Source organism: Pinus tabuliformis, chromosome X (assembly GCF_031772625.1).
Source record: "Pinus tabuliformis cultivar Carrire ecotype Pingquan chromosome X, CPIR1, whole genome shotgun sequence".
Classification (NCBI taxonomy): domain Eukaryota; kingdom Viridiplantae; phylum Streptophyta; class Pinopsida; order Pinales; family Pinaceae; genus Pinus; species Pinus tabuliformis.
In genome coordinates this window covers 576,778,604-576,794,666 of record NC_142308.1, presented here as the reverse complement: position 1 = coordinate 576,794,666, position 16,063 = coordinate 576,778,604, and the positions used below count along the sequence as shown (strand labels likewise).

At 38.6% G+C, this 16,063-nt stretch overlaps 1 protein-coding gene and 1 pseudogene across 1 annotated transcript in view; one reads left to right on the top strand and one right to left on the bottom strand.

Moving 5' to 3' along the window:
• Positions 1–16,063, top strand: part of LOC149141322 (putative mitochondrial saccharopine dehydrogenase-like oxidoreductase At5g39410) — a 51,930-nt gene that overhangs the window by 24,952 nt on the left and 10,915 nt on the right. The window lies entirely within an intron of this gene.
• On the bottom strand, positions 4,867–6,608 carry LOC149141323 (uncharacterized; annotated as a pseudogene).

Below are 16,063 nucleotides of genomic sequence, written 5' to 3'. Positions count from 1 at the left end.
GTCAAATACGGGATTCCTCAATAATCGAATCCCATCTCTGGTTGTCACAGAGATTCACAGTGGTATTCATCATGTGTACAAACAGCTCACTGAAGAGCTTCAGCAACCAGACTGCCTCACAGAAGGCCATACTATCAGCAATGTATTCTGCCTTGGTGGTGTTCAGAGTCACCGACTTCTGCTTCCTGCTCATCCAGGATATCAAGGCAGATTCCAAACAGCACTGAGAAGTGCTCTAGTGATCCTCCATACTTCCTGCCCACTCATCATTCGAATAATCATGTGGTTTCATATTTCCGGCAGTGTATCTCAATTCATGAGAGATTATGCCCTGAAGATATCTTAGAAGATTCTTGGCACCAATCTAGTGAGGCTCAACCAAATATGAGCTCACCATGCTAACTGCAACACAGATGTTCGAACGGAGGTTCTCCAAGAACATCAACGCGAATGAGTTTATGAAACTTAGAGGCATTTCCCAAATCTGGTCCGACATCATTACGATATAACTTCTGAAAGTTAAGATCCTCAAGGCAGTCACAAGCTTGCATCTTATCTTCCCACATTCAGAATCCAACTCCCTCTGTCTCCTATAAATGAGAGGGTCTGCACCTGTCAGACATAGGTGTCAGTACGAGAAGTTTATCATCCACAACCTTCGAGTAATGGTTTCACTCCTAGTGAATCTCAGCTACATTAGACAGCTATCAATCCTCTCATATAATGCCTGAGGTGTTTTTCTTCAAGCCATAGAGGGCTTTCTTCCACCTGTATACATGAGATTCCTTGATCATGATTCTCAAACTCCTCGGGTTGTTCCAAACCTGTGACCCTGCTGCATGAGGGGAATGGTACCCTTATAATATTTTCCTTTGGTACATTTCAGACATGTACTTTCATGCTTCCTTTTGAATTCAGGCATCCTAGTCACCATTTGACTCACAGACCTCTAGAGCTGAGTCAATGGACATGGTCCCCAGTGGACTTCCTGCAACTTGATACAACCCTGAACTCAAAAACATCTTTAAAATATCTATTTTCAAACACGTACCTTTCCATTGATAAGTGCCACCTTGTAACCTTTGACTTCCATTTCCGAGATGGACATCAGGTTCAATCAGGTACATAAAAGAGATTTTGGGGTTCCTTGCTTTCGTGGAAGAGTCGACCACTGTCTTGGATGACCGGCATCTCTGCTATTCGCATAAGGGCTGAACTCATAACCAAGAAATCTACCTCTCCTTCCACCCTTAGATCCGAACTTCCCAATGAAGTGATCTTTAGGTATGCCATCTGAAGTTTTGCTGTGCCATTCTGATAATATGCTTTGCTTCGACTTCACCCTAAGTGAATTGTGAAGAACCCATTGATCTTTTTGTCTTGTCCCAACTGTCTTTGGTGATTGCTCCTTCACTCTTGCTTGGGCATTGTCTTCACCTCAGCTCTGATACCATGTTAAGTTTAGGTATGTTCTATGCTAGAGCAATTTATTCAAATTTTCACAGATAGCAATCACATCAGCATAATGATAAACTGCAGATAGAACATAAATATAAAACGCAGAAGACAAGCCAAGACAAGAGGACACAAGATATGGCGCGAGCCAGGGACAAACCCCACAATGTGTGGGGAAACCCTTTGATCAATTCTTCTTTTATCTTCAAAGTTCAACAGAGAAAGAGAGAGAGAGAGAGTACATTTAAAACAGAAGTCAACACTTTGACTTGTCTAGATCTGAGCATAGATCATCTTCTATAACGATGAGATCAGTTGAAGACATTCTGCTTCAACTGATCCTCCAAGGTGACTCCTTCACCTATCATCGTGCTGCATCTCGTCCATTTGCTGCACCTTACTGTGTAGCACCATCATGATGCTCATGATCTCATACATCATGCTGTCCATGATCTACATCATGTTGCCCATGTCCATGATCTTATCCATCATCATGCTGCCCTTCATATCCATGATCATCTTTCAACTTCACGCTGCCCATACTAATGTGCATCATCATCATGTTGCTGCCTTAACAGATGACATTCTATCACTGCTATTCATTGTCATATGGCTGCTACAGGTATGCCATTCTATCACTGTAGATTATGCTTAGAGTGTAGTGGACACAGTCATCACTTAAATACTCTCCAACATGATCACATCAATGCTGAGACTGAGATAGCAACTACAGCATTACTATGATCTCCATTAGACCCAGACAGTGAGGATAGTAAGGGCACAAAAATACTTCTGTATATGCCGAGAATGTAACTATCATTGTTATTACTACAACAGCCTTTAACAAGATCTTACTTGACACTGAAACCATCGTCGTTACAACTTCACAGCTGTATCACCAAGATCATTTTTCTGTTGTATCTTTCCACGAAGGTATCCGGACTGAGACAGTGATCACAAATATGTGCGGTTGAAGCAAGAATGAAGGACGCTGAGGTATACTGTTATGAGATCATCAAGTTACAAGTATGCTGAGAATAATAGATCTGGTCTTCTCATTGTAATATATTCCTATGCCAAGTTATACTGTTGTCTGCTACAGGGATACTGTACCTTAGACCCTCACGAGGATACTTCTAATCCATTTGACTGCATATAACAAGTGTACAGGACTGCATGTATCCTTTGCGTGAATCAGGATTGCTTATATGATTCTTCATAAGCCTGCGGCTAGGGCACATTATGACAGCGGATAGGGCACCCACTGAACTGTACCTAGGGCATCTTCTTACCTGCGTTAAAGAGTCTCCTAGGACTGTGTTTATAGGGACAGCGAAGTCCCTCTTCTTGCTGCATATAGAACAGCGTATAAGAATCTAATTACTGTGCCTTCATGGACTGCATATTGAGCCTCCCTTTGCTGTGACTTAGGTTATCATTTATTGCTGTCAAGAGTACCCTCAAATGCTATGGCTAGGGCACCCTTAAATGCCGCTGATAGATTTACTGTGGCTAGGGCATCATAGGCCAGCATACATTTTCATGGTCTCTCTCTCCTGCTCCAAAAACCCAAAACGTGGAGAGGAAGAGATCACCACAATAATGTATGTCTCAAATGACATCAAATCCTCTTTTATTTATACTAACTTGTAGCGGTTGAATAGACACGTCGGTTGGGCTTCTAGAGCCTACATAAGTGCTGGTCGGCTTGATAATAATTACATAAACAAAATAAATTCATATCTCCATAAATACTTATCGGAATCGGATGATCTTTGGATCAATCCTACACCTCTCGACAAGAGGGATCCAATAAAAATATCAGCTGCCATAAATAAGCTGACCCACATGGAGTTTGGCCCTAGTTGCCAATTTAACAGAAATTGTTTAAGGACTCAAACAGTTTAAAACACAATAGGAACCAATATGGTTTTGTAACAAAGATTATCTTTATCAGCCTTTGTTTCCATTTTCGTTTCAAGCAATGCCATGATACACAAACTACAGCTTACAGATAACAACCGATGTGCAAAAAGGGGATCACTGTAACCTTCACACAACTCAGAAATATACAGGAGGGAATCCTACATCTTTTACTGTGGTATTGTGATAATAATATGGCTAAATTATGTATAACAGCTGGGGTAATTTTGAGTAAGGAAGATATTATATGTGACTCTTTAGAGGCCTCATTGAATGTTATTTGTCCACAGTATATATATATTTTCTGAAGTAAAAACTATTAAGAAAACATCTACAGAAGTTTTCATACGAACTTGAAGAAAGGTCTCATAGAAGAACTTTATACAAACTCAATTATCAAGGAGGAATATCTACGAGGTTGTAGTAGAGTAGAATTATCATCACATCTCAGCAAAATATCTTAGAGATTGAAATGTCCCGAACAATAACTACAGGAGCCAATAACAAAAGACTGTATTAACTGTAATCAAATGCACCAGCAGTAGAATGTGTGAGGTTTAAGGTTTATGTGATGGTTCTGTTCATGTATGAGGTAGGCATGTAACAACAGAACTAGCCTTCAAACAATTGTTAAAGATGTTCCTAAATTGCATCAACCCAACAGTGAAGAATATATCATTACAGAGCACCATTGATTATAAAAGGCAAGAGCAGATTCTAACCATTCAACAACTTGTGGTTTCTATGCAAGGTAGAAGAAGACAGGTTGAGGAGTGAGTCCCCTAGTAATTATAAAGGAGGATGACTAAACAAAATGAATATCTAGAAGTTTGTAAGAATATAAACATCATTACCACTTGTTCGTTACTGGAGCATAAATAATAGTAAAAACGAATCCATCCAAGCAAAATTTACAATTACAAGAGACTAATAATAATTAAAAGCATAATATCAAAATATTCAAGAAGGTACTTATCTCTAGAGAATACGTCAACTCCCTTTCGATCAACTCTTCAAGGAGTTAATCTCGTCCATATTATCATCATCAGGAAGTCCATATCATCAAGGATTTCACAGCATCAAGGAGTCCATATCATCATCGGCAGGAAAGGCCAGTTTGCATCATCAGGTGGAATATCCTTCAACCACTCTAGGTCAATTTAGCAAATCTTTTAGCTGGTCCAATTCAGCCTTTGCTTTTCTTATTACTTTCACTATTTCCGGATCCATGCTAGCATCTAAAAAGCACTTCCTTGAAATAGCATCCTTTATAATTTTTGCCCATACAGAATTGCTTTCAACAAGAGATGGCCCATGCCCAATGATCCAAAGACAAAATCTTGCACGTGTTAAAGCCACATTAGTGCGCTTACGGTCAGTAAGGAAGCCTATATTTTTCCCAGTACGAACAGTGGAAATTATTACAACATCTTTTTCACCACCTTGAAACCCATCAACTGATTTGACCTCTACATCAAGAACGTCCTTCCATTCATCTTTTTTTTTTTTTTTTAGTTGTTAACTTACTGTCCAAGTAACGAACTTGCTCCCGGTAAGGTGATACCACACCAACGCTGATTGAATTGCCCGAGCAAGAACAAACTTTGTACAGTTTGGATAGTATATACATGACAACAACAGCCTCTATGATGTTCTTCTTACTCTTCCCAACATCGTCTTTCTCTTCTCTTCCATCTTTTACGTTAATAAATGCATATGCTCCATACATTTCAGATGTGAGATAGGTATAGCCATAAGGCTCCATTTCAACATTTGGGCCATTCTTGATAAGGTTTTCATAAAACTCCCTATTTGGAAAAAGACTTATCGATGGATGCATTCGATATTTGTATATTTAGAATATGGACTGGATGTCCAAGTGCTTCCAATCTTTCAAAGAGGCTTCTTCCATAGTTCACTTTCTCTGCAAGCTTGCTAATTACTGTTGCAGGTAGCTGCTTTGGATCTCCTATCAGAAATGCATCCTTTACACCCATAATTTGTAGTGCAATTGTAGATTCGGTTTCTTTAAGCTGGGCTGCCTCGTTAATAATTAAACAGTCGAATGGTGCTGCCAAGTTCATGCAGCTCTTCCCAGAAGATGTTACAGTTGAAAATACCACCTTGGCACGTGACAAACAAATTTCCAAAATATTCTGGTTAAGGCGTGTTCTTTCACAGCTTAACTCTTCTTTTAAGTAATGTATACATTCACTTCTCCTGGAGCAAAGAGCTTCTATTAAAAGTCTCTTATTGTTAATCGCACTCTCTCTAGAATTCTCTGTGCACTTTGATGCTTCTTTATTGATTTCTCCATGACCAGAAAAACATTCTCTAAGGGTTTTGTCCTTGAATGCATTTTTCTGAATTAGATTTACAAAATGCTCAACCACTTCAATCAGAAAACCCAAGTCCTGTTTCTTTGAGATTGATTCTGGATAATCATTCAATAAAATTTCTGCACATTTGAAAAAATTCTAAAGCTAATATTTCCAACCTCACTCTGAGGAATTGTAGAAAATTAACTTGATCCTTCTGCTCTGCTGTTTCTTTAAATTCTTCATATTTTGAAATTGCTGATTCAAGAAAATCAAGAATATATGTCACAATTTTCCTCCATCCTGTCAGTGGCAGACAACAATTTTTCAGACGGTCCACTCGAGATTCAAGGAAAATATTTCCCAGAGGACCTTCAACATCCAAGCGCTCCATATTTCCAACAAGTACAAGGTCACTCGAGGTCAAAACACAGGGAAAATCATCTGTATTGGGGCACTTATCTGACAGATTTGTAACTAAGTTCAGAAATCTCAATGCAATTTCTGATATTGCAACATTTGTTGGTGCACACACAAGTACTTTGTACCTCAGGTGGAGTAAGATAGAGAGAAGTGAAACAAGCATTGAGGTCTTCCCTGTTCCCGGGGGACCTTGGATCAGCTTTATGCAGGGACACTTTTCTTTTTAACAGCATTGACTGCATTATCTATAGCAGAAGTCTGAGAATCATTCAACTCGTGGGACCTGAAATGCTTGTTTCTCAATATTTCTATATCATCTTTATTTTCTTCAACAAAGGCTTCAGTAGATTCCTCTGTATTGTAGTATACCGCTTTGGCAAGCATAGCTAAATTTCTTGTTTCAACATCCAAGTCAGGATGCAAGGCCTTCCAGATTCGCAAATTTGTAGCTAGATTACCAAGATAAATATAAAAATATTGATTTTCCATATTGCTATTTTGGGAGCAGAAAGGATGCATATCTGGAACGTATACTTTCACCTCAAGCAAAATAAGGATAATAAATGATGTCCCCATAAGAATTTCCACAATAGTTTTAAAGTTCAGCTCGCTGACAGTTCTTCCTCTGAACGGAATAGGGTTGCTTCAAATTTAGCACTGCTCTTCTTACGCCAAAAGTCAACCCGGGATTTTATGACCTTAATCAAATTTTTGCATTTGGGGACGTCACCCCGGCCGAGCAAGCTATCCAACATCTTCACTAGTTACAGTTTTCCAGAAAATCTTCCAAAACGATTTCCTAGAAGCATCCACAGGCCTTTAAACTCGCACGGCATAGATTTTGACAAATCATTAAAGTTCCAAAATGTTCCCCGTTAAATCTTCGATTCCATCGTCATGTAGAAGCCAGAACCGCTTTACCTTTACCAGATGACCTTCATTACTCCAGAAACTAGCTCGGACTTAAATGCAGGACAAGTTACGACAAATGATTTTATAGAGACTTCCTCCACGGCGCTAATTCTCAAATCTAAGTTATATCAGTATACATTTAGCATTCCAATCCTCTGATCTCTTCTCTTCCGTTTCTGTAAATCGGTGTCTTAAGCCCTGAAGATTCAAATGTCGAATTATTTGTCGCGCGTAATTCCGAACAGTCGGGAAACGACAACAGCGAACAACATAGGAAACGCTTTAAAGTTCAACAGAGTTCCAGATGTCAGGAAGCCCGCAATTTCTTCGGAGCAAATCTCAACAAAACGAGATCATAGAGAATCCGTCCACTTCCATTAAATCCTTCAGTCATTATAGCAATCAAGGACATAAAAGTAGGGTCATACACAATTTGAAAATAATGCATCATTCGATGTTTCTAATTTACCGAAGTTCAAAGTTCGAACCCGTAACATCTTCGACACAAAAATCACTTAAGCTTTCTCTCTTCCCTCGGTTTTCTTTAAGTTTAGAGCCATCGAAACTGCATCCTGCATTTATCTGCTGTAAAGCCAATTGTACGAGGTGACTCCCGTGCGCCAACAACTATCGTCACATCCAGATTGATCAAAAGTAGATTGAGAAGGAAACCCATCTGAAATCAGGGCAATTCTTCCTCTTTTTCAAGTTCGGAGCCTCGCTTTTCTCAGACACAAAATAAAACAGCATAATGGGGTACAAGAATTTGCCGTAATATTTTTTTTAAATTTACAAGATCTTTAAGCATATATAACTGACTTAGAGGAGTTTATTGATTTATAAATTTACTGAAAAGAAATCCAAGCTAAATCTCCGCACTAATTTGACGTAAATATTTCCAAAAAATATTTAACCAAGAATAAACAATAAAATGAATTCCAAGCTAGAGCTCCCTCTCAATTTGCCGTAATATTTTTCTCAAAATTCAGGCTCGGATAGATAATTTAATTAATAATAAAAAAAAAGAAATAAATTCTAAACTAAATCTCTGCGCGAATTCGCCGCAATAATATTAAGCTTAAAATCGTCCACCATAAAAACGGGAAAAATCATCCAATCAGTCTTAATCCAAGAACAGGCAATCGAATACACACCGGCGTGCTTGCGATCCTCCGGTGTTCCAGATTTGGACAGAACCTCCAAATCCATCAAGCTGAGCGACATGAGACGGAGAGTCAAGCCGGACATCATACCCGCGAAAAGAACCAGCAGCAGAATTATGAGAATATAAATCCAGAACTTTGCGTTGCAGCAAACTTCCTCTGCGGCCATTTTCCGGACCCTAGGTTTATAAAACTTCAAAAATAATACTAATTTTCTTCAAATAAAGCACAGTAACTGTCAAAGAACCACACTACGCTACAATTCCTTCTGCCTGCGTTTCATAAATTCCTCAAAGCTCTGCATTTTACAGCGTGTTTAGCCTTCGAGAGGCTTCGATTACTAAACCTTCATGCTTATTTAATAAAATTTCCCTGGTCACAAGGGCAGGGGTTTGAAATTGCGTTACGGGAGCAATACCAGTACCAAATAGGTTAGAAATTTCACAAAATCAAGCTTCACAATGGCCAATTTTACCCAGCAGATTTTAACCACAAAATCTACACGACCGTAGGGCCTGTGAGGTCGCAGGGTTTGAACGACGGGCTCTGATACCATGTGTAGTAGCCGTACGAAATAAAGAGCCATTACTGAACCGTGAAACTGTAAAGATTACTGAACTGTGAAACTGTAAAGATTACTGAACTGTTTGAAATGGTATTATTGATTTGATGAAGTACTTACTTGGCCTGCTACGGCTGTTGCGGTGAGGGTGCTTCAGAACTGCTCCAGCGCTCTCATTACAAAATGACCAAAACCACCCAGCCAAACCGAATATACCTAGATATTCGATCCAGTATGCTTCTCAACCGATGCATACCGTTCCCCCGTGCCCAGAAACTTCCAAAACAAGCAAGGCTCATAACCAGTATGTATAAATTTCTCCTTCCTCCTCCAACAGCACCCGAATCAGTTTTTCCCACTCACAGCAAATAGCCTCTCAGGCAAAGAACACCCACCCCCCTCCTTCCTTTCGGCCTCTCCTTATGTACCATTTATTAGCGGTGGTTGCTCTCTCCACCTATGAGCCCACCGCTTCCCTTCTCAACGACACCTCTCAACATGCAGAGTCGTATCTTTTCTTAAGGATATTTTGACATGTGCCATTTCACTTTGATTAAGATTTTTATATGTTTAATTAAAAAGTCCTAAGTTCATACATAGGGGCTTTATTTTGATTTAATTTATCTCTTTAATAATTCATTCACATACTTTATTTAAAAATTGCTCAAATAGATAATTATATAACCTGATTTTTAAGAATTTACATAATTCTTTACATTTATTTTCTTTATAACCCTTTTACTTTATACTTTTAAACTTAATATCATTGGTAATCGCTCATTAATCATGAGGCATTAAGTAATATGTGTTAATGGGTGAATGCGACTTTTCTATATGAAGGGGTGTCAGGATATTTAATAGTTTAGGTAATTTAGAATATAACTACTAGTGCAGTGCATGCGATACATGCATATGTAGCTATCATATGCGTGCATCGTATGCATGCTAATATTCTCGTGCTCTCTATATTAATGATGGGTCACTACAGAGTCTTCTTCTGAAAAACCTTTACTCCCTGAAAGAAGGTTGTTACCCGACAATACTATACCCAAGTTTAAAGATGGTTCTCTGCTCTCTGATCTTGATTTCCTTCAGTATAGAAAACCTGATGAACAGCACCCGGAAGCTATGGTGAGATTACAAAATTTCAGTAACTATCAGATGACTTGTGTCGCCCAAAATCTTGATGATATGCATCAAGAAGTATTGAAAGCACATGCGCATATCTCAAACTTGCGTGATAAGCTGAATACTATCCATTCTGAATGTTTTAGCCAGATATCTACTATCATAGAAGTAGTAAATGACTTGCGAACCAGTCTGAATAAAGAAGCTGATGAAATAAGCTCTGCAAAGTCTATTGATATGGAAGAATTTAATCAGCATATTTTCAGATTGAATTTTGATGAAAAGTCCTCTACTTCTCAAATGTCTTTTAAGCCTGTAAAAAATGGACTCCAGGAATATGAGAAAACTACTGCTTTAGCAAGAGAGAAATATGAATTGGCGATTAACAAGATTTCTGATGATCAACCTGAATCCTCTGGTGTGAAAAGACCTAGAACTAATACTGCTTGGGAAACTTGGTGCAAAGCACGTTATGATAGTATTAAAGATAGTTCAAGTTTTGGTAAATTTCATTCTGAGGAATGTCCCATTACAAATCTTGATTGCAAAAGTCAGGAAGATATTTTGAATGCTTGGGCTCAAATTCAGAAAGCTGTTAATAATGTTAAATGGTCTGATATTGCACTAAGGATAACTTGGGGATTTCAAGGTAATTTGGCCATTTGGTGGTCCAGATTAAAAGAAAGTGATAAATTGAGAATCATTAGTTCTGAAACTCCTGTTGCTGATCTCTGTAAAGCAGTATTGAATCAGTTTCATGGAGAAGTGCATGTAAATAGTCAACAATATTCAGATTTGTTTACGAGTCAAAGACTTTGTAATATAAATATGTTAGATGAGTACTATTGTACTATGCAGAAATTTTTGTGTAAATCACATCATCCTCAGAATCCAGCATATCTTCGAAAATATTTAGCTTCTATGCCAGGAAGGATTCCTGACCTTGTAAGTCAGTATCTTGAAAAGGAGGGGAATTGATATAGAAAAGCTCTCTCTGGTTGGATTACATAATCATATTTTAAAGCAAGCTTGTCTCCAGAGGAAAATGCAGAAGTCAGTCAAGAAACATCTTGGCTTTAATCCTCAATTCTGTGACAGTTTTGCTGATACTTATAATTTTGGATGTGACAAGAAACAACAATAAAAGAAAAGGATTTGTTCTGGTAATTTTATTGTGGTTGTTCAAGTTGCAAAAAGAAATCCAGATGCCAGAAATATCCTGTTATTAAGAGAAGAATTTTTAGATAAAAAAAGGTTTTTTCAGAAGAGAAAGCAAGCTCCTTCCTCTGCCCACAGTACTTGTTTCATTTGTGGTAAAAAAGGACATTGGGCTAATCGCTGTCCTGATTGCAAGAAATCAAAAATGTCTTCTAAATTATTTGATATCTTTTCAAATTGTTATGATCCTACAGAATGGGAGCAAGTAGTAAAACCACAAGAAGACAATGATTATTTCTCAGTTACAGAGTCCTCTAGCGATGATTCTGAGATGGTTAATAGTCATCATTATCAGATAGATTCTGATTCTGCCTCTGACTCCTCTTCTATTACTGAGGATTCCGATCTTCCTGATTTTCTGTCTGTTAAAATGTTTTCTATGGTTCACCCTCGTGAAATTGCTGACCTAAAAGCTTCTATTGCAGCCTGTACTCCTGGTGAATTTGCTGCTAGACATTATTATGAACGCTAGTTGACTACTTTGCAAGATCAATATCACTCATTGACACAACCCAGCGTGGTGAATCTTGAAGCTTTTCAGCCCCCTAATCTGCGTTCCGAGCATCCCCCTGAGCATATGTTGTGAATAAATATATAAGAAATTTCAAATAATGTAAAATAATGTAAATGGTAATAATCATAAAGAGACATGACTCTCCATGAAGAGACACGTGCTTGGTATATAAGTAAGCCTCTCATTCTCATTGTATCAATCATTCTTATTCACACATTAATATATAATATTTGTATCCTCATGGATATGTTTAGGCCGATAGGCCTTCCCTTTGAAAGAGACTTTCGTCGTCCCTTTCATTCTGAGGATGACACCTGGTTAGGCCGATAGGCCTTCCCTTTGAAAGAGACTTTCGTCGTCCCTTTCATTCTGACATCTGGCGGGCATACAGCAGGCAAATTGTTAATGTTGAGGTAATTTCTGTTTATTCTCAGTGATTGAGAACTTCCGGCAAACCGAATCTTCACCCACTACATGAAGCAAGCAGAAATATCCGCAAATTTGTTACAGCTCCCTGTAATCCGTGAATAAAACGCAAATTTGTTACAGCTCCCTGTAATCCGTGAATAAAACGTTACAAATCACTGAGAAGGCAGTGTAGAGTTAACAGCGATGGGGTTCCTTCTTTTATTTCGCAGGCAGAAATATCCGCAAATTTGTTACAGCTCCCTGTAATCCGTGAATAAAACGTTACAAATTACTGAGAAGGCAGTGTAGAGTTAGCAGCGATGGGGTTCCTTCTTTTAATTCTCACAATATGACAGAGTAGGTGAAATGCCTGGACTGGAGTGATTTTTGTTTAATACTTGGACGAGGAACAGGCACTTGGTATCATGGAAAGGCCAGAGGGGGGCAGCGTTGAGGAACTAACATCCGCTAATTTGTTCGTGTTCTGCGCAGCTAGGGCTTTATCCTCCAACTTCCAGCGGTCTTTGACGCGGTTTTATATTTATTACTTAATATTTTTAATTTCTGGTTATGCAGTCAATAGTCGAAGTCAGGGTTTGATTCATCCGCGTGATCCTTTTAACGGAGGCCAGGGATCTTCATAAATATCGCGCTTTTGAAAGAGAAAATGAGATTTGGTGCTGTTGTTTTCTTCATCAGTATCCTTGAAGGACAAGGAAGAAGCTTGCGGTGACGGGAGCGACCGTGGATAAGAATTGGGGGAGCAGGTGCTCGGCTTTCCTTGCACATATATGCTGCCTCGAATTGTTATCATTATCAGTATTATTATCTTCTCCCAACAGCGACAGAATGACGGATATATCCTCGGCGCTGTTCTTTCCAGAAATCCGTCGTTGTTTGGTAGGGTTTGACGAAGTTCCTAAGTTGATGTGTGGATTTTCCCTCTGGGGTTACTTCTGTATATTTTGATGATTAAGGGCGTTGACCCTTCCACGAACTTCGTATTTTTTTGCTACTGAGTCTGTCTAAACTCTGGCGGTTGCTGGAAATGAATGGAATCCCTCCGGTTTGATTCACTGTCGTCAAACCTTAAATTCTTCTGCTATTGTCTTTTGAAATTATTTTTTCTTTCTTTTAAATAAATCTATGGAAACATAGGTTGCTTAAATTTTTACTCACGCCGGATGTCTCTGCGTCTAAAGATTAACCTATCTTCTAAATTTGAGTTAAATGCCCTCTTCCTTTTGCTTGTAGGGCAATTGCAAGTTTGCTACAGTCAATCCCAATATAAATTTGTGATCATATCCATTGTTGCAAGCAACTACAAGCTTCTGCAATATACTAGTGCACTGCAGAATGATTATTGCATTAAGGGCACTGGTTTTGTTACTGGTAAGCTCAGTATTGTTATCCCAGCATAGGATTAATGGTGTGTATATTCACTACAATACAACAGCTGGGCCTGTGGAAGGCAAGCTTAATGTGTATTTGGTCCCCCATACTCACGACGGCGTGGGGTGGGTTAAGACCGTTGATCAGTACTACGTAGGCTCCAATGACAGTCTTCAGGTCTTATTAATTCCTCTATTCAAATATCAAGCCTTATTCTACATTAATCGGTTTGTTGTAATGCATCTGAATGAAATGTATTTACCATAGACTGTGAATCATATCTGCAGCCGGCGCAACCTACATGTGTGAGGAACATATTGGATTCTTTGGTCTACTCATTGCAAGAAGATCCGAACCGTAAATTCGTTTATGTAGAACAAGTATGTTTTCTTACCAAATAAATCATTAACGTCCTCATGAATAATGGAGGGTATATATGTATACTGAAATGATTTATAACTGAGTTTACAGTACCCAGTCTCTTCAAGTTGATATATCTGACCTGTAGTGCTTTGAATTCAAAAGAGGGAAAATTGAACAGCTAAAACTTCTCTCAAGCTGAATGGACCAATTGTTTCTCTTGGTTTTCAGAAGAAAAATATGCCAATCAATCTTATCACGTTTCACCCACTACTATTTGTCAAATCATTCATTTGATCTCCAAAAAAAAATCCTTTTCCTATGTGAAGGAGAGAAAAAGACACCCCTGTACTGAGCGGCAATCCAGACCCAAAATGTTTTGGCAAGTTTGCAAATCCACATAACATGCCTAACCGTTATGCATCCCCCAGCAAACTACACAACGTGCATTTGTAAGGTCAGTGCTATATAGTCTATCTTTTGTTGCTGAACCCATACGAAGATTGAACCACCCAAACATTCTAATCTCAAAATAGTTGGATGGCTAGATACCTTGAGGCTTGAGGCCTCCTCATCCACCTTGTTTTGGTATCCTGAATGTTCCATTCTTGTCAAGGTGATCTGCAATGGGATAAATTGGCCAACACCCCCATGTTCGTCCGGAGATTGAATGTTATCAGAAATATTCTCTATCCAATAATGAAGGGAAATATTTACTGCCAAGAACCCAGTGGGTTAGCTCAATTGGTTTGATTTGTCATGAGGCCTCCAACTAGTCTGGCTGAGTCATGAGGTGTCCAGTTCTAGCCTAGCTGAGCCGTGAAGTCTCTGGTTCTGGTCTGGCTCGGCTTCAAGTCCTTTTAAATTCTACCGGGATTGTGCAATATTCAGTCAGACCCGGACACCACATGAGACAGTTTTTATCCCCACAGTTGGCTCACACCCTCAACCCCTCCCCATGAAATTTGAACTAGTGACAGACAGGACTAAACCCCACACAAATTAACTACTCTACACCTCGTGAATACCCAACATATGACTTATCTAAAAAAAATTTAACATCTGTTATCACATCATCAACAGTCCACTAATGGTGTTCAAAAGGACATACCAGTAACCATAAGGTTTTTTTGAGCCTTTTGTATCATCATTTATCCTTTGGAATAATCCAGATCTCCCCTTACCAATTCATCTTCTACAAAATACAATAATGAGAGTTTTGGGTTTCTTTTTAGAAATATAAAACTAACCCATTCTGTAATACTAATTATAATATCAGTTAAACACAATTTTTTCTCTTTTCTAGATATCAACGACAATATTCACAAACCATTACATTCAGCGAAGCTTCTTCTTTAATATGGTAAGTGGAAGAGGTTAATTATAGAATGTTAACAGTATCCATAAACACTGCGTTTCATTTGGTTTTTGTGTTAGTTTCCAAGCATCTGTTAATGCTCCTTGTCATCCGTTGCAGCTTGAGATCACTCTACTAACATAGAATTTTGAACCCGCTTAGATTTAATATGACCAAGAAGTACTGAGAAATAATACAGCATAAAACTAGAGTGTATAGGGAATATGTTTCTGCTGCTTGTAGGAATGTATCCCGTATAAAATTGCTAGAATGAGCTCGTGTTATAAGTGTGCAGCAATGAATGCTAATTGCCAAGTGCAACTTTTGGGCTATGAAAATTCCTCCGAAGATAGAATTTTAATAACAGAAAAACAAGTTTGCAATAAGGTGGTAGGCAAACTGCCTAGGACTCTAGAAGCAGTTACACTAAAAATTAACTCACAGGTGTGTGTGTGTATTGCATAAAGCAAGGTAGACTGACAAGTGAACTATAATAATATGAGACTGATAACCAGAGTCTGCTTGCCACCCTTTCCTCTCAGTCCAGATTCCAGAACTCTGCATCAACGAAGGCTTGTTGCAGACAGAATGTATATAATTGGTGGAAGTGCCACCTCTGTAGCACGTTCAGGTTGAGAAGTTGGATGAGACCACCTTCTGGGCTATGAAAGTTGTTTGAACTTTCTCCTTAATGATAAATTGATTTCCCTACAACCACCTTCCATTTCCAACATCAAAACAGTAACCTATCCGTGTTCAGAACACCGATCCTTTGCAAACAATTAGCAGGAAAGACTCAACTGGAAATTATTTCATAACTGAATAAAATACAGTGGTAATCTATCTTTGAAATGGCATTCAACTGCTAGAGCAAAATAAACCTGTTGCAATTCTTTGAATTGAAAGAGAAAATTGATAGACATAAAAGAG